We start from the raw sequence: 23388 nt of genomic DNA, 5'->3' as shown, positions 1-23388 counted from the left end.
CTCTTAAACTTTTATTCTCGCAAAATAAGTACTGATATTCATGTGTAAGGAATTCCGTCTCCAAACAAATAAAAAATGGGCTAAAATAAACTAAACCCTGCTTTCAAATATCCACTTGTTGAGTTCTTAATAATGTTTTATTCTTATCAAGAATGAGAGTAGGCTCTCAGGGCATAACAGAAACTTTAGGAAAATACTCTCCTCAGTAAATTGGAAAACCTTTAGAAGGAGGTGTGGATTGCTTGGCTAGCCGGGCACTGTTGTACTACTGTGCTAGCTATGGGATAGAAAGGTCCAGAGCAGATTATTTCTATTGGTTGAATATAAGTGGGACAATCTCTGCAAATTCTATAGGAGACTTAATGTTAGTAATGATCTCTTTCCTATGTTGCCCTGTCTAGAAGAAAACAACATTGAAAAAACAATTTGGTGGCATGGGAACCACCTTTGTTCCCAGTAGCCTTATGTCTTGGCTGTCTGTGGGACAGAAATCCACCATTAGCTCATTTGAGGTAAAGTTCTATTATATTTACTTCTTAGTTCATATACAGTAATGGACGTATTATGGATTAAATTTAAACTTGGAATCAGTGGCTACATATGATTAATATGCAGGCCCATGGGGAGAGAAAATGAGGTAAAGAAGCATTGGGCCTACTCAGCTATCAAGCCTCTCTTTTCTGGTTTCATCCAGGTTTGCCAGGCTGCACATCCAAGGTTCATCCAAATCTAAGAGGCAGGCCAGGCTGTCAGTATTAGCAATGAGGTCATGGCTGAGAGAGAACACTAAACAGATCTGCACTGATGTTCATCTTAAGCTGATTAAACTCTCTTGTAGGTGGATTCTTTATAGCAACAACAAAAAAAGCCTTGCCTGAATTTTTGTCCCTGGCAGATGCTTACAGTAATACTCCTTACTGCTTGTGACAGCCTACGTGCACCTTTGCACTAGGGGTTCCCTCTGCCTGAAAAGTTCTTGCCCCAGATACCCATGTGGCTTGCTCCCTCATTTCCACCAGCTCTTGACTCCGATGTCACCACCTTCATGACGAGAGCTTTTCTGAAAACCCTTGTTAAAATTGCAAGCACCCCTAGGCATTTTCAATTCTCTATCCTACATTCTTTCCCCCAGAAAACCTATCACAATCCAACCTATTATATATTATAGTTATTTTGTGTTCTGTCCGTCTAGAATGTAAGAGCTGTGAAAGCAAGACTTTTTATTTTATAACTGCTGAATCTTCACAACAGTGCTTGGTACATGGTAGACAATCAATATTTGCTCAATATTGTTGAAAGAGTAGCAAATTTTTACCAGTGCTTGTTGAACCAAAACTGTGCCTTTTATCAGAAAAATATATATAACCATGGGTAGATCTGCTGAAAAGACATAGCCACAGAGTGGAAAAATGTTCCATGTGGCTCCTATAAACCATACAGATATTTGCATTGGAGTTGGGTGTTCAAAAAAAGAGCATATCTTGTGTTCTGGTCCTTAAACAGGCAAAGTGAAAAGTATTAGTCCTATTGGATATTGGGGGCTCATCAGGGGTTGGAAATGGACAGTGAAATTGGTGATAGAGAAACAGGTAGTTGAAATTTGCAGGAAAAAAAATAACCAAGTGAAATTGACAGAGAAGCACAGTTGAGGACAGTTAGGGAATGACATCTGCTGATTTCTAGTCGGTTCTCTCTCACTGTTAGGAACAGTTATTCCCAAGAGGCCTGTATAAAGGAACTGAAAAAAAATTGTATTTAAGTAGAAAGTAACATTTCATGTAAATAATAAAATTTTTGCTTTCTTTTTCCCTAGCTTTATTGAGATATAATGATATAAGATTGTATAAGTCTAAGGCATACAATGTAATGATTTTGCACTCTATAGGTCTGTAGTGCAAGATTAACACAATAAGATTATTTAACATCCCTTACTTCACATAGTTACATTTGTGTGTGTGGTGAGAACTTTTAAAATCTATTTTTGTAGCAACTTTCAAATATACAATATAGTATTGTTAACTACAGTAACCTCACTGTACATTATAGCTCCAGAATTTATTCATTTTATAATTGGAAGTCTGTATCTTTTGACCACCTTCACCAATTTTCCTCACTCCCCACCCCCTGCCCCTGGTGACCACCAATCTGTTCTCTGTTTGATAAGTTTTGGGGTTTTTTGTTTTTTTTATTTAAGATTCCACATATAAGTGAGAATGTATAGTATTTGTCTTTCTGCATCTGACCTATTTCACTTAGCAAAATACCCTCAAGTTTCATCCATGTAATTACAAATGGCAGGATTTTTTTTTCTTTTTTATGACTAAATAGTATTACATTGTATTATATATATTTTATATACATTTCCATGTCTTGGCTATTGTAAATAATGCTGCAATGAACATGGGATTGCAAATACCTCTTTGAGATACTCATTTCATTTTCTTTGCATATATATCCAAAAGTGGGATTTACATAGTAGTTCTACTTTTAACTTTCTGAGGAATTTCTGTACCGTTTTCCATAGTGGCTGTACCACTCTACATTTTCACCAACAGTGCTCAAGCGTTCCCTTCTCTCACCTCACCCGCCCTTGTCTTTTGTGAAAAAGAAATTCTAACAAGTGTGAGGTGATATCTCATTGTGGTTTTGATTTGCATTTCCCTGATGATTAACGATGTTGAGCATCTCTTCATGTACCTAATGACCATGTGAATATGTTTTTTGGAAAAAGTCTCTGTTTAGGTCCTTTGCCCATTTCCTTTGCCATGCAGAAGGCTTTTTAGTTTAATGTAGTTCCACTTCGTTTGTTTTGCTTTTGTTTCTTGTACTTTGGGCGTCGTATCCATAAAACCCTTGCTAAGACCAATGGCAGGGAGCTTTTTCCCTCTGTTTTGTTTCTAAAAGAAGTTCAAAAGAAGCAGTAGATATAGTGTACATTTTATTTTTAAAGAGTATGTAATTATTCCTACAAGGATAGAAAACAGTGATGAGGACCCCCAGTTTTTCAGCTTTCATTTCCTCAGCAATTTCTATACCCAACTATGATGCCGGGGCATATTCCCTAAGCTGATATACAAGTTGACTTTTATCATTTAACTAAAAGACTATATTGTACAAAGCCAGGACATTCAGAGGCTAAAGATGTGGGGACCAAAGAAACTGCAAATATTCTCTTTCCATGCTGTGGCATTCCATTTGTTTTACTTCCAAACATGGTGTCAACAATGCATTAAGCAGTAGTAGTCCTGTGAAGAGAGTATGCTTGATTATCATAGTGTTATTTTTTTATGAGACTTTAGAGTGATCAAAATGTGTTGTGGGTTAATTTCCTGTTATGTGTCTGAATTTTACTTTTTACTACATTAGTGAGTTGAGGAACTGTTGTTAAGGTGCAATCAATTCATCAGCAGTGCTTGACAAGAGAAGTTTCTTGTTATTTAAGTTTTTTGTAGCACACAATTTTCGGTGTCCTACTCCACATCCTGTTGAAAAGGCCTGTACTAATACATTTAATAGGCCTATATGAAGGTTTAATAGCACATCAATAGCAGCAGGCTTCATCAAGTTCCTTATTAAATGTCTTCAGAGTGTCAGACATTGTTGTATACTCTGTAGGGCACACTGGTTCTCACACTGGTAAATTGTGGTCTGTCAGAGGCAAAAAGCTATGTCTACAAATCAAGGTAAAAATGATGTCTAGACATGTCTTCGAGAGGAGAGAGGTATAATATGGAAGTGATGGGAAGGAAAGACCTCTTTTGAGGAAAGACATCCAGAAGAAGAATATGAGGAAGCCTTGTCATTAGGAAGACACAGGATATGTTAGGAGACAATTGGACAGTCTACCCTGATTGATTGTTAATGAACGATAAACCTGGATCTGCTGATGACCGGCCATGGAGGTTGGTAGGCAAGGCTTGTACTTTATATAGAGTATGCAGTGAGGAGCTGTCAGATTCTTGAGTGGGTGGAGAGAACATGAGTGGAGCTGTGCTTCATGAAGATTGACGCAAGGACAGTTTCTAACCTGGATCGGAGACTGCACAGTGGAAGATGATTTAGCAGACTTGGACAATAATCCATGTGAGTTTATGTAATGAGAGTTAGGGGAATGATAGAGGATGTTGAGAGGAGGAAAAGATGAAAGTGATGGACCTTCTCAACTGATAGACCTTGAAAGTAGGTCAGACAACTCCAAAGCTTCAGGATTGTAATGCTGGCAGGATAGTAGTGGCTTGAACAGGGCAGCCAGGAAAATGAGTAGGTTTGGTGAGAAGATAATTATGAATTCAGCTATAAATAAAAGAACCAGAGGCTATTCAAGTGGATGCAGTGTTTTCTTTGTCTTAGTAAGCTATAACTGACATACAGCATGGTATAAATTTAAGGTATACAGCATAAAGAGTGGATTTACATATAAGTATTTCAAAATGATTACCACAATAAGTTTGGTTAGTACTGACCATCTTTTATAGATACAAGAAGAAAAAAGAGGGAAAAAAATGTTTGACGGTAGTTTTTAAATGATAGCGAAGTTGAGAACAGCAGAGAGATGATTTTGGGGTATTTACGTATATGTGGTATTTGAAGCCCAGGGGCACAAATGAAGTTGACAGGGGAGAAAAGTGTAGAAATAAAGGACAAGAGGATCAAGAACAAAATTAACTAGAAAACACTCTTTTCCGGCTGGAACCATGGAGGGTGCAGAAGAGAAGAAAAAGAAGGTTCCTGCTGTGCCAGAAACCCTTAAGAAGAAGCGAAGGAATTTCGCAGAGTTGAAGATCAAGCGTCTGAGGAAGAAGTTTGCTCAGAAGATGCTTCAAAAGGCAAGAAGGAAGCTTATCTGTGAAAAAGCTAAGCATTACCACAAGGAATGTAGGCAGATGTACAGCACTGAGAGCCGAATGGCGAGGATGGCAAGAAAAGCTGGCAACGTCTATGTACCTGCGGAACCCAAATTGGCATTTGTCATCAGGATCCAAGGTATCAGTGGTATGAACCCAAAGGTTCGAAAGGTGTTGCAGCTTCCTCGCCTTCGCCAGATCTTCAGTGGCACCTTCGTTAAGCTCGACAAGACTACAGTTAACAGACTAAGGATTGTGGAACCGTATATAGCTTGGGGGTACCCAGACCTGAAGTTGGTGAATGAACTGATCTACAAGCGTGGTTATGGCAAAATCAATAAGAAGGGAATTGCCCTGACAGATAACACATTGATTGCCCGATCTCTTGGTGAATATGGCATCATCTGCATGGAGGATCTGATTCACGCGATCTATACTGTTGGAAAACGTTTCAAAGAAGCAAAAAACTTTTTATGGCCCTCAAATTATCTTCTCCACGAGGGGGAATGAAGAAAAAGACCACCCATTTTGTAGAAGGTGGAGAGGCTAGCAACAGGGAAGACCAGATCAATAGGCTTATTAGAAGGATGCCCTAAGGTATCTACCATGATTATTTTTGTGATCTGGTCAGTTAATAAATGACTACTCTCAAATGGAGAAAAAAAAATTAACTAGAAAAGAAGGCAGAAAGGAAGCCCTCCTTAATAAAATGGAGAGTGTTTTGTGTTTCTGAAGATAAGTTAGGTGGGAGGGGGAGGAGAGAGAGAGGAGCTGACAGTATGTTCAGTTCTGCAAGAGGATTATTTTATGTCTTACCCCCCTTCTTTTTTCAATCATCTAAAACCATCCCCACAACTGTCTCTCCTGATACAACTCCAGTATATCCCTACCATCAAGTCTACAAACCTTTTGACATTTGGCCCAATTTTTCTTTCCCTTCTATTACAAATGATGCATTTTCTGCTCTCCTACCAAAAACCATTTCCTCTACTTGTGATTTAAATTCCTCCCCTTCTTCCCCTCCCTCTTGTTCATCATCCAATGCTTGATTATTCCCAAATATGTATGAACAAGCTCCATTGGAACATTTTTAAAAAGCAGAATAAAGATTCTTGTTTTATCCCTTTCCATCTGCAGCCCTAATTCCCTGATCCCTTCAGAGCAATGCTTCTTGAGAACGTTGTCTACAAGTTAACTCTGATTTCCTGTTCAATGTGCTTTATTCTGGCTTCTACCCGCACATGCCACTGAAAACTGCTAGTCAATGTTGTCAACAGCCTCCATATTGCCAGACCCAATCAATATTCCTTGGACCTCATCCTAATCTGACTTTTAGCGTTTTCAACATAGTTGGTCAGGCTCAACTTTTGACAAAAGATCTCTTCTATTGGAGTCTAACTGCAACTGCCTGGTCTGCCTTCTACTTCTCTCTCTTTTTCTTTCTTTCCTCCTTTCTTTTTGTTTCTTTTTGTTTGTTTGTTTCTTTCTTTTTTCTCCTACTTAATTTTTAAAAATTTTAATTCCAGTGTAGTTAACATATAGTGGTATATTAGTTTCAGATGTACAATGATTCAACAATTCTATACATTACTCAGTCCTCATTATGATAAGTGTATTCTTTAATCCCCATCACCTATTTCACCCATTCTCCCCGCTGACCTCCCCTCTGGTAACCATCCACTTGTTCTCTGTAGTGAAGAGTCTGTTTTTTTGGGGGGGGGGGTTTGTCTCTCTCCTTTTTTTTAATTAGAGAGAGCTCATGCGAGCACACAAGCAGGGGGAGTGGCAGGCAGAGGGAGAAGTAGACTCCCCACCGAGCAAGGAGCCTGATACGGGACTTGATCCCAGGACCCTGAGATCACGACCTGAGCTGAAGGCAGATGCTTAACCATCTGAGCCACCCAGGTGCCCCGGGTTGTCTCTTCTTTTATCCTTTGTTTGCTGTTTTGTTTCTTAAATTCTACATATGAGTGAGATCACATGGTATTTGTCTTTCTCTGATGGATTTATTTCACTTAGCATTATACTCTCTAGCTCTATCCATGTTGCAGATGGCAAGATTTTGTTCTTTTTTAATGCTGAATAATATTCCATTGTACACACACACACACACACACACACACACACACACACACACTCTACACCTTCTTTATCCATTCCTCTGTCAATGGACACTTGGGCAGCTTCAATAGTTTTACTATTGTAAATAATGCTACAATAAACACAGGAGTGTATGTATCTTTTCAAATTAGTATTTTCATATTCTTTGGGTAAATACCCAGTAGTGTGATTACTGGATCATAGGGCAGTTCTGTTTTTTTTAATTTAATTTAATTTTATTATGTTATGTTAGTCACCAGGTAATTCTATTTTTAATTTTTTTGAGGAACATGAATACTGTCTTCCTCAGTGGCTGCACCAGTTTGCATTCCCACCAGCAATGCATGTAGGTTCTTTTTTCTCCATATCGTCGTCAACACTTGTTTCTTGAGTTTTTGATTTTAGCCACTCTGACAGGTGTGAGGTGATAGGTCACTGTAGTTTTGATTTGCATTTCCCTGACGTTGAGTGATGTTGAGCATCTTTCATGTGTCTGTTGGCCATCTCTATGTCTTCTTTGGAGAAATGTCTGTTCATGTCTTCTGCCCATTTTTTATTTGGATTATCTGTTTTTTGGGTGTTGAGTTTTATAAGTTCTTTATAGATTTTAGATACAACCCCTGATGGGATATGTCATTTGCAAATATCTTCTCCCATTCGGTAGATTGTCTTAGTGTTGTTGGTTGTTTCCTTTGCTGTGCAGAAGCTTTTTATTTTGATGTAGTCCCAATAGTTTATTTTTGCTTTTGTTTCCCTTGCCTCAGGAGACCTACCTAAGGAGATGTTGCTATGGCCAGTGTCAAAGAAATTACTGCCTGTCCTCTCCTCTAGGATTTTTATGGTTTCAGGTCTCACATTTAAGTCCTTAATCCATTTTGTGTTTACTTTTGTGTGTGGTGTACAAAAGTCCAGTTTCATCCTTTTTGCATGTAGCTGTCCAGTTTTCTCAACACCATTTGTTGAAGAGTTTGTCTTTTCCCATTGCATATTCTTGCCTCTTTCATCGAAGATTTATTGACCATATAATTGTGGGCTTGTTTCCGGGCTTTCTGCTCTGTTCTATTGACCTATGTGTCTATTTTTGTGCCAGTACCATACTGTTTTGATTATTATAGCTTTGTAATATAACTTGAAGTCTGGAATTGTGATGCTTCCAGCTTTGCTTTTCTTTTTCAAGATTGCTTTGGCCATTTGGGTCTTTTCTGATTCTTATCTGATTTTAGGGTTATTTGTTCAAGTTCTATGGATTATGCTCTTGGTATTTTGATAGGGAGTGCATTAAATCTGTGGATTGCTTTCGGTAGTAAAGACATTTTAACCATATTCTTCTAATCCATGAGCATGGAATGTCTTTCCACTTTTTTGTGTCATCTTCAATTTCTTTCATCAGTGTTTTATAATTTTCAGAGTATTGGTCTTTTACCTCTTTGGTTAAGCTTATTCCTAGGTGTTTTATTATTTTTGGTGCAATTGTAAACGGGATTGATTCTTTAATTTCTCTTTGCTGCTTCATTATTAGATGTATAGAAATGTTACGGATTGGGGCACCTGGGTGGCTCAGATGGTTAAGCATCTGCCTTTGGCTTAGGTCGTGATCCCGGGGTCCTGGGATTGAGCCCTGCATTGGGCTCCCTGCTGGGCAGGGAGCCTGCTTCTCCCTCTGCCTCTGCCTCTCTCTCTCTCTCTCTCTCTCTCTCTCTCTCTCTCTCTCTCTCTGACTCTCATGAATAAATAAATAAAGCATTAAAAAAAAATGTTACGGATCTTTGTACATTGATTTTGTATCCTGTGACTTTACTGAATGCATTTATCAGTTCTAGTAGTAGTATTTTTGGTGGAGTCTTAAGAGTTTTCTATACATAGTATGTCCTCTGCAAATAGTGCAAGTTTTACTTCTTCTTTACCAATTTGGATGCCTTTTATTCCTTTTTCTTGTTTGATTGCTGTGGCTAGAACTTCCAGTATTATGTTGAATAAAAGTGGTGAGAGTGGACATTTTTGTCTTGTTCCTGACCTTACAGGAAAAGCTCTCAGTTTTTCCCCATTGAGTCTGGTGTGAGCTGTGGGTTTTTCATATAAGACTTGATTATGTTAAGGTATGTTCTCTCTAAACCTACTTTGTTGAGAGTTTTTATTATGAATCGATGTTGTACTTTGTCAAATGCTTTCTCTGCATCTATTGAAATGATCCTATGGTTTTTATCCTTTCTCTTATCGATGTGATGTATCACATTGATTGACTTGTGAAGATTGAACCACCCTTGCATCCTGGTAATAAATCTCACTTGATTATAGTTAACGATTTTTTTAACGTATTGTAGGACTTAGTTTGCCAGTATTTTGTTGAGGATTTTTGCATCTATGTTCATTAGAGAGACTGGCCTGTAGTTCTCTTTTTTTGTGGCATCTTTATCCAGTTTTGGTATCAAGAGTAATGCTGGCTTCATAGAATGAATTTGGAAGTTTTCCTTCCTCTTCTATTTTTGGAACAGTTTGAGAATAGATATAAACTCTTCCTTAAATGTTTGGTAGAATTCATCTGTGAAGCCATCTGGTCCTGAACTTTTGTTTGTTGGGAGTTTTTTGATTACTGATACAATTTCATTGCTGGTAATCTGTTCATGTTTTCTCTTTCTTCCTGCTTCAGTTTTAGTAGGTTATATGGCTCTAAGAATTTATCCATTTTTTTCTAGGTTGTCCAATTTGTTGGCATATAATTTTTCATAATCTTACAATCCTTTGTATTTCTGTGGTGTCTGTTGTTATTTCTCCTTTGGCATTTATGATTTTTGAGTCCTCCCTCATTTGTTTGGTTTGGTTTGTTGGCGAGTCTGGCTAGAGGTTTACCAATTTTGTTGCTCTTTTCAAAGAACCAGCTCCTGGTGTCCTTGATCTGTTCTATCGTTATTTTTTTAGTGTCTATAATAGAAACCAAATCATTTATTTATTAAATCATTTATTTCTGCTCTAATCTTTGTTATTTCCTTCCTTCTGCTGGTTTGGGGTTTTGTTTGTTCTTTTTCTAGCTTCTTTAAGTGTAAGGTAAGATTGTTTATTTAAGATTTTTCTTGTTTCTTGATGTAGGCCTGTATTGCTATAAACTTCCCTCTTAGAACTGCTGTTGGTACATCCCAAAGATTTTGTACCATTGTGTTTTAATTTTCATTTTCCCCATGTACTTTTTGATTTCCTCTGTGATTTCTTGATTGACCCATTCATTAAGCAGCATGGTATTTAACCTCCTTGTATTTATAGTCTTTCCAGATTTTTTCTTGTGGTTGACCTCTAGTTTCATAGTGTTGTGGTCAGGAAAGATGCATGGTATGACTTTGCTCTTTTTGTATTTGTTGAGACTTGTTTTGTGGCTTAATATGTGATCTATTTGAAGAACATTCTCTGTGCACTTGAAAAGAATGTGTGTTCTGCTGTTTTAGGATGGAATGTTCTGAATATATCTGTTAAATCCATCTGGTCTAGTGTGTCATTCGAAGTCACTGTTTCCTTGTTGATTTTCTGTTTGGATGATCAGTCCATTGATGTTAATGGGGTGTTAAAATCCCTTACTATTACTGTATTATTATCAATTCCTTTATGTTTGTTATTAACTGTTTTATGTACTTGGGTGCTCTTGTGTTGGGTCCATAAATATTTACAATTGTTATATCTTCTTGTTGGATTGTCCCATTTATTATTATATAGTGTCCTTCTTTGTCTCTTGTTACAGTCTTTAAGGACTATTTTGTCTGATAAAAGTATTGCTACCCCAGCTTTATTCTGACAGCCATTTGCATGATAAATGTTTCTCCATCCTTTCACTTTCAATCTGCATGTGTCTTTAAAGATTTTATTTAGGGGCGCCTGGGTGGCTCAGTTGGTTAAGCGACTGCCTTCGGCTCAGGTCATGATCCTGGAGTCCCGGGATCGAGTCCCGCATCGGGCTCCCGGCTCAGCGGGGAGCCTGCTTCTCCCTCTGACCTTCTCCCCTCTCATGCTGTTTCTCTCTCTCTCTCTCTCTCAAATAAATAAATAAAATCTTTAAAAAAAAAAGATTTTATTTAGTTAGTTAGCTATTTAGAGTGAGCGAGCACGGCGGGTGGGGGCAGAGAGAGAATTTCAAGCAGACTCCCTGAGGAATGGGGAGCCCAATGCAGGGCTTGATTCCAGGGGAATTCCAGGGCTCATGACCTAGCCAAAATCAAGAGTTGGCCATTCAACCAACTGAGCCATGCAGGCACCCCTGCATGTATCTTTAGGTCTGAAATGAGTCTCTTGTAGGCAGCATATAGATGGGTTTGCTTTTTTACCCATTCATCACCCTATGTCTTTGATTGGAGTGTTAAATCCATTTACATTCAAAGTAATTATTGCTAAGTATGTATTTCTGCCTCCCACTTTTCTAACCAGTCTCGTTCAGTGTCCCTCAAGGGTTTTTCTTCCTCCAATCGCCTTTAAAAATCAGGCTCTATCTTCTGCTTTCTTCTTGGTGATCTCAAGCATTTCCATGACATTAAATACTCTAACATGCTGGCAACTCCCAAATTAATCTCTCCAGCCCAGACATTTCCTCCAAATTCAGTATTTTGCTGCCTATCTGATGTGTCAGATCTCCATGAATATCTGAAAGTAATGTATCTGAAATAGAACTAAACTCTTCATTTCTATATTCCTGCTTTCCCCTCTATCAAGAAGTTTTACCTGTATTTTTTTCCCACTTCCGTAAATGGTATTACCATCCCTCAGTTATTCTAAATAACATGACCTGAGCAATATTTTTGATTTCTTACTCTCCTTCCCTCCCTAACTCCAACCCATCAGCTTGTCCTCTCATTTGCTCCTCATAAATAGATGTCTAATCCATCCCCTTTTCTCCATGTTCTTTGCTACTACATTCGTCCACGAACTACCATCATCTCTTACCTAAGCTATTGCTACAGTTGCCAATGGGTCTTTCCACTTCTTCTCTTGCCTTCTTTAATTGATTCTCTGCTTATCAGTTAGGATAAACCTAGAAATATATTGGACCATGTTGTTTGCTGCTTAAATCAGTTAAATGTCTTCCAATAACTTTGCAATCAAATCCAAATTCCTTAAAATAGCTTCAAAGACCTTGCCTGTTCTAGCTTCAGCCTCCTTTCCCAGCCTAATCTTGCTCTGTTCTCTGCCTCACCTTTTAAGTTCCAGCCACAGTGGCCTCCTTTCACTTACTCCAAAACCTTACTACAGGGTCTTCACAAGGTTATCTTCAGCCTGGAACACTCCTTCTACATCCCTCACACTCCTCAGTTTCCCTGAGTGGCTTCCTCACATTCTTCATGGTTCAGTTTAAATGTCATGTCTTCACATTATCCTTTGAGTCCTCATCTATCACTAATAACCTATAATAATCTATCATTAAGCAAATCTGTTTCATTTGTAATGTTCATCACAAGTTGTAATGTTCATCACAAGTTGTAAATACACATTTGTTCGCTTGCTTATAGTAAGCCTCCTCTACTAGATTGTAAAGTCTCTAAGGTCAGGGGCCTTGTCTCTTCTGTTCAGTACTTAACACCTAGCCAGTGCCTAGAATATAAGAGGTGATCAATAATTATTTGTTAAAACTTTGTTGGTTACTGATAGCTTCCCAGTTCCTGATTCCAATCCTTGTACCACCCTATTATACATTCTGTGGGAAAGCTTCCTGTGGTCTTATATTAAAATCCTCCTTGTTTCAATTACTTGGATAGATTTCTGTTCTTATAATTAAATTATCATGAATTGATTAAGTTTTGAAAAAGATAGGGTTATCAGCAATATCAAATGCTACTGAATGGGTAAGAAGGTTAAGGGCTACACAAAAAGTCATTGGATCTCAACACTGGTAATCTCCAAACCAACAGTATCAATAAAATGTGGCTCCGTGGAAGCCAGGTTACAGTTGGGTTCATGAGAAGATTGAGAAGGTAGATACGACCAATGTAGAATGTTCTTTTTGAGAAATTTGACAGTAAAAATAAGGCATGAATGAAAATGGGATCGTGGGGTTCAACAGAGACCAAGAAAGCATATGTTGGTTTAGTTTAAAAAGAATAGGAAAGACCTGTCTATTGATATGCCTATAAGCTGAAGAGGCCAAAGGAGAAAAAAATGAAAAAGCAAGGTTTGAATAAGGAGGAAGATTCGTAGATATAGCATCCATGAGGCAGTAGAGAATTTGATCAGGAGCACAAGTTTGACAAAAAGGGACAATGTTTTCCCCCCATTATGGGTGATAGGAGAGTGGAGGTAAAGAAAAATTTTATGTAGCACAAAGGGAGGTTGAGTGTGGCCACTTCAGGAGGCAGCAAAGTCATCTGCAACTGGTCATCAAGGGGTGGGTCAGAGTCTTTAGAAATGCTTCTCCAAATCACACCTCCATCTGTTGGTTCCATCAGCTCCCTGCCTGAGACTGTAGATGTGGTCCACTGCTGCTGCAGCAGTCAGTGCTGCTGAGGGCCGCAATGGTGGGTGGGAACGCACCTTACTTCTTAGGTGGAATGGAACAGGAAAAAGCCTGCAGTCACTGAGGAAGCGTGAGATGTGAGGGTCTGAAGAGCTCTGACATCATGAGAAATAGGACAAGGACAGAGAACTGTGTTTTCCAAACATGTAAATCATGAGGCATAGCTGGGGTCCTTGCTATAAAAATACAGATTTTAGCCTTCCTTCCTGAAAAGTCTAATTTTGCATGTCTGGGAGCAGGAAGGGTAGGACTATATAACTTTTATCAACTTCCCCAGGTGATCATTATGATCCGGCAAATCTGGGAAACAATGCATTAGAAATAAATAAAAGTTTACCAAATTTAATTGCAGGCCCCAAATATTTTCTCACCTGTAGCCAAATACAAAGAAATGTTGATAACTGACATCAGTTCATGGAAATTACCCAGAGAAAACTGTTTTGAAAGAATCAGTATCTAACTCTGTGCTTCAAAAAAAAAAAAAAAAAAATCTAGGGGCGCCTGGGTGGCTCAGATGGTAAGCGTCTGCCTTCGGCTCAGGTCATGATACCAGGGTCCTGGGATCTAGCCCCACATCGGACTCCCTGCTTGGTGGGGAGCCTGCTTCTCCCTCTCCCTCTGCTATTCCCCCCTGCTTGTGCTCTCTCGCTGTCTCTGTCAAATAAATAAATAAATAAAATCTTTAAAAAAAAAATCTACACTGATATTTATAATGTAAGACTAGTTTAGAGATTTTAATTATAGGGAATTTCATCGAGGAATAGGTAAATGAAACTGACTGGCTAATATTATTTATAATATAATAATGAGTCAGAGATTTTAAAGCCTGTTCTGCTTCTAGTTTGCTTGGCTCCTGGATTAATGAACTAAACTTAATACAATCTAAGAATGTAACTTGATTTCATCCATTTCCAACATTCTTAAAGGGAATCTTTTAGCACACCAGATTCAGGTCCTTTAAAATATTTTTTCCATTCCCTCCCAGAAAGGGTGATTTGTATTGATATACAAACAGTCGGGCCCCAGGCCTCTTTCTGGGACCCCAGGGCCCCACTAATTTGTACCAGTTCTCTTCTATTCTAGTTGGCCCCGACCATCAGGTATAAATTAGTGCTAAATCAATATTAGCTGATACTTCCCCAGGTGTGGGAAGTGCGGAAACCTGATCACATGAGCAAACATAGCCCTTCCTGGCTACATTTAAAATAAGGTGGTTATTATTATACTATATGGGGAAAAGTCTTTTTTTTTTAAACAAATCTCCTGCCACCTTAATTTGCCTAAACTTGATATACTGATATCTATAGTCAGAATCAATTTTCAGTTATTAGTTTTCCTGCCACTCTTTACACTTTCTTCATTTTTCGAGGGAGACTTCTCCTGCCCTTCCCATTCTCCCCTCCAGCCATGTCATATGTCACACAATTGTTCATTTCTAGTACTACTTATGGGGTTGACTAGATGAGCTAAAGGGGACTTAGTTTACATACATGCTTTAATCACTCACTTTGGGCGGAGCAGTGTCCTAAATAGACTTGAGTTTTGCACCATTACTCAAGAAGGTATTTATGTAAGTGTCACTTAATAACAAAAATAAACAAGGCACTCAAACATGTTATTGAGGCAAGAAGCTTTAGCTCTCCACTTTTTTTTTTTTTTTTTACCCAAGGGCCAGTCTCACTTTAGTTTTCTTAGAAAACTGTTAAGTTTTCTATAAAGAAAATCTAAGAAAATCGGGCAGAACACAAGTACTATGAATCAGGTCTAAACTACCTTTACCTTTAGAAAGGATTCATTGCTTTGTTAATTTTCAATGACAAGGAATCTTGTCCTTTCTCACAACACTTCCAAGTTGCAGCTACTCATAGTGTAGCAATGCATTCAACACTCAGAAATACTAAAAACATAAATGTTCAGTGTTTAGCCATAGATGAAAGCAGAAACCAATGACCAAATTTCCAATGAAATGGTGTGACTCTGGGTTTTTTTTTTCCCTCTCCTATATCCTGAGTTTTATAGAAATCTCATAGTATTTTTAAAGCCTATTCATATCTATGACCTTTTTGTATGCAACAATTCTGTGATTATTTCCATTTTACAGATGGGGAAATTGAGGCCTGCTTAGAAACTGAGGAAAGCTTCTGCTGGTCTCACAGTCAGCACATGAGGGATTCATAACTGGAAATGAGGTCTCCTGACTCCAGGCCCAGTGTTTTTTCCCTCACGATAAAGTTGCCTTTATAATCATTGTCAGGGATATGATCACTCAGTAATACAGAAGCATGGTTCTTTTCCACCCTTGGTCTTTGAAGGAAATTTGAGCTAATAGTGTATGTGAAAGAGGACATTTACTGCCAAGAGATTGATTATGTACATTCCGGGCAACCTGATGATGCACCCTGATATGAGAAGGGCCTGTCTAAAGGTGCTAATGTACTTTAAACATCCAAAGTTCCTGATAGGAAGATGGGGTGTGGTAATTATATATCTTGGTTTTGGTTTATCTTCTTCATATCCTCACCCTCACAGATGTCTTTCAGACATTGGTAATTACAGCTTTCAGAGCCAAAGCCTACGAACTCATAATCCACACAGATGACATACTAAAATGTACTCAAACATATAAGACTGAAGAAAGCTTCAGTGGTACTGGACTCACGTTAAAAGAAACGTGCTTACAAAAGAGGTACCCATTATTTCTGTCACTGCTATACTCTGCCACATTGATGTGTAATGGTTTCTTGTTGATCGGTGGGGGGTATGTATTAACTCATTTGCCTCAATTTCACCAGTAACTTAAAAATAGATGAAAGTACATGTGTGGATGACAAGACCATTTGATTAAAACCAAATAGTCTGATATTGGAAAACAGATCCAAGTCAATGAAACCAACTTCAAACAATGAAGGAACTGCTTCTAAGCAAGATGAAGAATCAGTGTCAAGAAGTTAAGTTTGGCACAGGGAAGCAGTGATTATGGTAGCCAGTAAGTGGAACCTGGGTTAATAACTTCTTAAGAATAGAGTGGCAGCAATGTAACAATATATAAGGTAGAGTGGAATTTCTTACGGTCTGCATTCCTGGCCAGACCAATGGTGATCTATCCTAATTTGGGGCCTCAAAATTTAGGAGTCTGAATGTGTAAAGAATTACAAAAGTAGACTTTAGAAAAGTCAAGTGAATTAGTTTGGTTTGGAGAAGCAGTTCAGAGGATTTAGTAATGGTTATCAGGTATATTTAGTGCCATAAATATTGCTGTATGGGTATTTTTTCATTGTAGAAAGAATGCAAGGAAATGTTATAGATTTGAGAAAGACCAGGTAAATAAAAAGAACTGGCATATGTTCAACACCCACACTTTGTTGGACAGTCTCTATATTATCTCATGGAGTCCTTGCAGAAACCCTGCAATGGAATCCTTAAAGAAACTGAAAATGAGAGCAAATAATAAAGTCAACGTCAAATATGAAAGTCCTTTATCTGATATTTGGTCCTAGGGTATGTTTACCTCCAAAGCTTGTGCTCTTGACACCAACTCTCTGTAATAATACATTGGGAGGGGTTATGGAATTTGCTTCCCTCATTAAATTCAAGAATAGTTTCTAGCGAGCTTCATCTAGGATAGCGAGTGATATATTCCTATCCAGAAATAGGAAAATGGACTAAATTCCTCCGAGGTTGCCTTCAACTGTGTAATTTTAGATTAAAATTCAGACAATAGGGATTTAGCTCAAGGCTTTTACTGGGCACATTGGCATTATTATTTTTTAATCATTAAATCTGATACCTAAAGTGTCAATAAGACTTTTAAGTGTTTAAAGTTTTCTTCACCTATATAAATGTCTGACAATAAGGAATTGGTCCAATAATTAGAGTATAACCATACAACAGAATTCTGTGTTGTGGTTAGAATTATTTGGAAGAAATTTTAATGACATAAGAAATATTTTGATATATTATCAAATAAATTTTAAAAATCAGAAAAACCAAACCAAGCTATAAAGTACATTTCCAATTGAATTTAAATATGTATATTTACATATGCATGGATAAAAACAAATGGGAGAATATATGTAAAATATAAACAGTGGTTTCCTGTGGGAAAAACAACTGACTTTTATTTTCATCTCTGGGTCTCACAGTTTTCTAGAATAAATGTGCCTTACATATATTACTAAGAAGAATGGTTTATAGACCACATACCACAATTTTCTGAAAAAGTTAAAAAATGTTAGAAGTAGAATAATGTATTATGAATGCAATTATGTGTAGGATAAGGGCAATTTATTAAATAGCATTGAGCCCAATGGAGACAGCAAACTGTCAGTGTGCCCATCACTGGAAATAAAATTGGCCCTTCATGCAATTTCTTATTATGCTGAAATTATTATTTATAACCACCAGGTTCTTTTAGCCCCTGCCTGAAACCCTCTACCCAGAAGGCACACAGAAAATACACAGCTAAGCACACCATACTGTGTGTGTAAAATGGAGATTATAATCACACCTATCTCACAGGGTGCTCAAAAGATTTAAAATAAAATACTTCTAAAGCTCCTAGCAGAGTACCTAGGACATAGTAAGCACTGAATAAATGTTAGCTATCTCGGTAGTTACATTTTTACTGATAAGCTAAAGAACAGAACAGAAGCTAAAGAACAGAATAATTTTACAGATGAAGATGGTGGCTGATCTTAGAAGTTCATGTCAGCCACCTGGCACACATACATTTCATTTTAAAATAGCCTTACAATTACTGTAGGTGGTGTCCAAAGGAATCTGTGGCACACTGTAATTATGTAGTACATTTCATTCACCACACTTATCAAGGTTTAATGAGTAATGAAAACAGGAAATGAAGCCATGATATAATTCAATTTTTCTTTAATCATTTTGCTTATATTACTAAAAATGATTGAAATATTAAGAAAATATTACCATGTTATAACTGTATTTTTATTTGCCTGCATTTAATATTATTTATGATTAAAAATAGCTTTGAATTTAGATATATCCTATACAATATCATACAAACAAAAAGTCCATATAAAATTCTTTGAAAATGCCATCATCCATTTGGAGACTTAGTTCAGACTGCCATAACAGAAACACCAGAGACTCCATTTATTATTGTCTCCTCACACTTCTGAAGGCTGGGAAATCTAAGATCTGGTGAGGATCTGCTTCCTGGTTCATAGACGGCTATCTTCTCATGTGTCTTCAGATGGGGGAAGGGGCGAAAGAGCTCTCTGGGGTCCCTTTCATAGGGGCACTAAGCATACTTAGGAGAGCTCCACCCTCATGACCTAATCACCTTCAAAGGCCCTGCTTTTTTTATATATATCTTATTTAAATTCAATTAATATATAGTGTATCATTAGTTTCAGATGTAGAGTTCAGTTATTCATCAGTTGCATATAACACCCAGTGCTCATTACATCACGTACCCTCCTTAATGCCCATCACCCAGTTACCCCATCCTCAGAGCCCCCTCCCCTCCAATAACCCTCAGTTTGTTTCCTATAGTTAGGAGTCTCTTATGGTTTGTCTCCCTCTCTGATTTCGTCTTATCTTATTTTTCCCTCTCTTCTCCTATGATCCTCTGTTTTGTTTCTTAAATTCCACATATGAGTGAAACTATATGATAGTTGTCTTTCTCTGCTTGACTTATTTCGCTCAGCATAATACCCTCTAGCTCTAGTCACGTCATTGCATTTGCTAAGATTTCATCCTTTTTGATGGTGGAATAATATTCCATTGTGTATATATACCACCTTTTCTTTATCCATTCATCTGTTGATGGACATCTGGGCTCTTCCCATAGTTTGGCTATTGTGGACATTACTGCTGTAAACATTGGGGTGCACGTGCCCCTTTGGATCACAACGTTTGTATCTTTTGGGTAAATACCTAGTAGCGCAATTGCTGGGTTATAGGGCAGCTTGATTTTTAACTTTTTGAGGAGCCTCCATACTGTTTTCCAGAGTGACTATACTAGCTTACATTCCTGCCAACAGTGTAGGAGGGTTCCCCTTTCTCTACATCCTTGCCAACATTTGTTGTTTCCTGACTTGTTAATTTTAGCCATTCTGACAGGTGTGAGGTGGTATCTCTTTGTGGGTTTGATTTGTATTTCCCTGATGCCGAGTGATGTTGAGCACTTTTTCATGTGTCTGTTGTAAAGGCCCTGTTTCTTAATAACATCACATTGGAGGTTAGGATTTCAGTATATGAATTTTGAAGGAACACACTCATTCTATAGCAAAGGCATACACTTATTTTAATGTATTTTAGTCCTCCACATTAGGCAAAATTGGAATGGTTAAATGTCCCACATTTTTTAAGGGATATCATCTTATTTTTTATTTTTTTTTAAAGATTTTATTTATTTATTTGACAGAGAGAGAGAGAGAGGCAGGAGAGAGGGAACACAAGCAGGGGGAGTGGGAGAGGGAGAAGCAGGCTTCCTCCCGAGTAGGGAGCCTGACGCGGGGCTCGATCCCAGGACCCTGGGATCATGACCTGAGCCGAAAACAGATGCTTAATGACTGAGCCACCCAGGCACCCCAAGGGAAATCATTTTAATAGAAGTCAAATTTCTACAGAGACATTAACCCAGTCATTGCAAAATAATATGGCTTGGTCTGGCATCCCATTTCAAAATCAAGAATAAAAACCTCAGTTACTTCTTAAGTGAAAGATGCTACAATTATAACTGCTATGAAGTAGTAGAGAAATAGAAGTGGGATTTTAAACAATTAAACTTGTCTCCCACATTGATTGAAGATTTATTTGTAAATACCACGAGAAGTATTTACTCTCGGGAGCAAAAAAATCCAGATGACTTGGATGCAAATGTTTTTGTTATTTGGAGAATATGGATGTCTTTGGTCAAATGTAACCATTTCTAAAATGCAGTTATGGACTCCCTCAGCCCTCCTTCTCTGACCATCTTCTCAGAAGTCTCTTGTATGATTCCCTCCAGGACGATGGTTAATTAATGCCTTCTGGGGTCTATTTCCCTACAGATATTGAGGCTTTTTCTGCTTTCAGAGGAGAAAGTTTGTCCTAGGTCATACATGTCAACCCTTGCCCAGTGTCATGTAGCTTGTTTTCCAGTTAACAGGTTTAGTTTTGGCCCCAGGAGGCAGGAAAATGAGAGAGAGGGAGAGGAGCCTGGAGGGGCTCAAAATACCATCACTATTTAGTACAAAACAAGGTAAACTAGTTCTGCCAAAGACCACAGATTTCTGTATTTCCTTGTGTATGCTCAGCGTGATTTTTTTTAACTTCATCAAAGTTTTACATTTTAAACATTTTTATGTTTCTTTTTGTTTCTATCATATGCTTTAAAGATCATCTATTTTAAAGCAAGAAAATGAGAATAAGGTAGAATTCTAAGGAAAAAGAATGGGAGCCTATGAGAAGTTAGATGTTCCCTTACTCTATCCCCCTCAGAACTAATTCATATTTGACTGAGTGGGGGCTCTACATTTATATTCTGGATAGCAAATTACTCTTATGGACAAATAGGGCATGTGTCTTTCTCTCCCTGAGGGGAAACTACATTACTAGATTGAATACTAGGCTACATCTGCCAACATGGGGCAGAATAGTTAGAAAGGTGATGGAAATATGAATTTTCATTCCAGAAGAAGAGAATAGATATCTCAGGCAACTGAAAGAACATGTTTGGATCAGTAAAACTAAAGTGTAAAGAATATTGTACTTTTGTGTTGGATGGACTTTCTAGACAGGAAAGAACCCATCTAAATGCTGAGGGACAGACCAATTAAGTGGCCTGAGCCTTCCTTTTTTTGCAGCTGTAAAATCTGGTAATTAAACTGGCCAAACAGAAGATATAAGAAACATAAATTGGAATAAATCTGCATTTTCCAAGCCTAATGAATTTTTAAAGATTGAAATAAGTGGCTAACTGGAACCTTAAAGATGAAAGAACTCATGCAAGCTTCTTGAAGTAAAGAGTGGTCTAACTTAAAATTCTGTTGTCTGAGGACAAATTACAAAGAGCTAAAGGGATTCAACATCACATGAATAGCCTCTGCTTCCACTCTCAGACTGTAAAGTCAAGTCTGAAAAAGGAATATTCTGTATAGAAACATAAATGTTAAAATATGAACATTTTGCTTTGATTTCAATCCAAAAATAAATAAATGAATTAAATGTCAAAAATGTCTATTCTAATTTAAACTTCTCTGTACATAACCTAATGTGTAGTATGTGCTAAAAATCTGTTCATGCTATGTGACTGAATATTCTCTATGCAATGTGTAGGTGTTAAGTAAATGCCATAGTTGATTTATTACAAACTACTTTTTCCCATTTTAACCTCTTTGAATTGTGCATAAAATTTGAAATCAATGGCATGCTGTAGTTTAACTGGCAGCACCTTTCTTCTTAGCACCAGTTCAAGGGTGATACAACTTACAGTGAACAGTGTCTTATGTTTGATGTAGTATTCAGTACAGTTTAAAGAGCAAAACTCTGTCTAGAGTCCTAAGGATCCCAAAGATGTGTTAGTATTTGAGTTATTTAAGAGTAAGCTGGAAAATGCTGAAGAAATTCTCTGGAGAAGACCTGTGCCTAGGACCAAAGATGATAGGCCTGGTCAGGAGGAGGTGAATGAGCAAAGAAAATGAGTCGAATGAAGACATTGGTGATTTAGGTCTGGTATTAAACTCATCTAGGTCTCTCCTGCCTCATTTCCTAAGCTCCTAAAGCTGGGTCTAGCCGGTTTCCATCCCTTCACATTGTGCTGTAGATCTCTGATACACTGGAATCCATGAAAACGATTCATATACCCTAATACTGAGCAGAATAGTAGGTATGATATACTTTCTAGGTATTATATTTATCCAAAATTTACAGAAGGTGTCTTGTACTTCCAAAAGATTTAGAACCTAAGACTCATAGAAAGTAAATGTATTTTTAACATCTTTAAAGCATTTTTGTCACCCTACTTAGATCATCTTCCTTTCCCATCCTATTTAGATCATCTTAAAACAGCATCAGTTCTTCCATAAGGATTTCAGAAATCTTAAGGGAGTAAAGTAGCAAAGAAGTCAGGATTATTGAAGATTAATGCCAACAACTTATTGTTTTGAAAAAGATATATAGAGATAAGGCTGTGGGAAGGCATGTAAAAGTGGTTACTTTTGAATGAAAACTATCCATTTTTCCCCTTATCAATATCTTTAAACTTTGCCACAGTAAATGTATTGCATTTGTATTGATTTTTTAAAAAGCAGTAAATGTTTTCCTTTTTTTAAAATTAAATACTCTAATGTACAGCTGGAATCTCCAAGGGTGCATTTTCTAGGATACATTTGCTTAATAATTTCATCCACAAAAGTTACAGGCACCATCCAGTCCAGCCGCAAAGTCCAAGTTAGTCATTCACCAAGAGAAAAGCAAAGAGGACTCAAATCAGAAAAATGAAAGAGGAGATGCTGCTGCGACTATTGCCACAGAAACACAAAGGACCATAGGAGACTATAAACAATTTTATGCCAACAAATTAGACAACCTAGAAGAATTGGACAAATTCTTAGAAATGTACAACCTACCAAGACTGAATCATGACAAAACCAAAAATCTGAACACAGACCAATTACTAGAAAGGAGATTGAATTAGTAATCAAATCCCCACAAACAAAAGTCCAGGACCAGATGGCTTCACTGGAGGATTCATCAAAGAGGAATTAATACCAATTCCTCTCCAACTCTTCCAAAAAATAGACGAGTTGAAGAACTCTTCTAAACACACTCTGAGGCCAGCATTACCCTGATATCAAAGCCAGACAAGGATGCCACAAAAAAAATTTTTGGCAAATGTCCTTGATGAACTTAGATGTGAAAATCCTCAACAAAGTATTATCAAATTGAATTCAACAATACATTAAAAGGATCATACACCATGATCAAATGGGATTTATTCCAGGG

General features: G+C 37.6%; 1 pseudogene; it reads left to right on the top strand.

The window, feature by feature from the left end:
* Positions 1–4685: 4685 nt before the first annotated feature.
* LOC114221972 (large ribosomal subunit protein uL30 pseudogene) lies at positions 4686–5440 on the top strand (annotated as a pseudogene).
* Positions 5441–23388: the final 17948 nt, after the last annotated feature.

The sequence above is a fragment of the Eumetopias jubatus genome, unplaced genomic scaffold, assembly GCF_037043125.1.
Source record: "Eumetopias jubatus isolate StellerSeaLion01/CBP00866 unplaced genomic scaffold, mEumJub1_p1.0 scaffold_14, whole genome shotgun sequence".
NCBI classification, from domain to species: Eukaryota; Metazoa; Chordata; class Mammalia; order Carnivora; family Otariidae; genus Eumetopias; species Eumetopias jubatus.
The sequence above is the reverse complement of the archived record's forward strand: the minus strand, read 5'-3'. Positions and strand labels throughout refer to the sequence as shown.